This window comes from Nannospalax galili, unplaced genomic scaffold, assembly GCF_000622305.1.
Source record: "Nannospalax galili isolate Female #2095 unplaced genomic scaffold, S.galili_v1.0 scaffold726, whole genome shotgun sequence".
Classification (NCBI taxonomy): Eukaryota; Metazoa; Chordata; class Mammalia; order Rodentia; family Spalacidae; genus Nannospalax; species Nannospalax galili.
The window spans coordinates 639,348-640,764 of NW_008355253.1; positions in this window are offsets into that span (position 1 = coordinate 639,348).

Here is a 1,417-nt window from a genome sequence, read left to right on the forward strand (position 1 = left end):
ATATACTGGGACACAAAACAAACCTCAACAAATACAAAAAGATTGAAATAATTCCATGCATTCTATCACACCACAATGCAATAAACCTTACAATCAACACCTGAAGAAGCCCTAATCACCACATGAACACATGGAGATTAAGCAACACATTCCTGAATGATGAATGAGTCAAAGGAGAAATTAAGAAAGAAATCAAAGTATTCCTGGAACTAAATGAAAAGGACAATACAATAAAACAAAACCTCTGGGACACGTTGAAAGCTCTCCTTAGAGGGAAGTTTATAGCTCTAAGTGCATTCATCAGAAGGGTAACAATTAAATGTATGAACACTTATGCAAGAAGAGGAAACATTTATTGGCAGTGGCAACAAGATAAGACTTTTTAGAATATTAGGAATTAGATAGTATATGCAATCTACATCAGCAGGTGGACTTTATAGGAATTTCATCTAAGCAAAAGGGAGTTGTCCGGAGTCACACACAGGAAAGAAAATCAGTCATGGAAGAGAGCAGTGAGTTTAGAATCACCAGAGTGCTCAACAGTAGTCAGGTAAGTTCATCAGAACTCAGTATCATTCAGGTCCTGGCTTTTCCTCTGGCTTAGTGTCAGCCATCATGGTCTTTTTGTCTTATCTGCCCTTTCATTTGGAGCTTTCAATAGGAAATATGTGCATCTTTTTCTACAAGAGTCAATTAGATGATGTACAAAATTTCTTATGATGCTTTTGAGAAGTGCAAAAAGAACCAATCCATTATATGAGTCAATATTACTCTGCTTCATTTGTAAAGTGGATGCCCATTTTAAAATAAGATAATTTTCATTCCAATGAAACTTAAGTTTGCTCCTCAAGTGTTTAAGACAAACTTTTTTGCTAATTCCTTTGTTTAGTTCATTTTTAATATTTATTGTCCTTATTTTCTGTGTATGGGTGTATTGCCTACATGTATATAATTACACCCATGTCATACAATGCACACAGTGTACAGAAGAGGCCACTGGATCCTATATAATTGGAATTACAGTTTTTAGTTGCCATGTGAGTGCTGGGATTTGAACCCGGGTCCTCTGCAAGAACAGTGTTCTTAACCCCTGAGCCATCTCTCCAGCCCCCATAGCCATCATTCTAAATAGAGAAAAACTGGAAGTATTCCCATTAAAATCAGGAACCAGGCAAGGCTGTCCACTATCTCCACTCCTCTTGAACATAATGCTTGAAACTCGTGAGAGAGCAAAAAGAAAGAGAAGGAAATTAAATGAGTAATATTGGAAAAGAAGAGCTCAAATTATCCATTTTGCAGATGATATGATAATATATCTAAGGGAAGCCAAAAATTCCACGCGCAAACTCCTAGAAATTATTAACACATTCAGTAAAGTGGCAGGTTACAAAATTAACCTACAAAAGTCTAGTTCCTG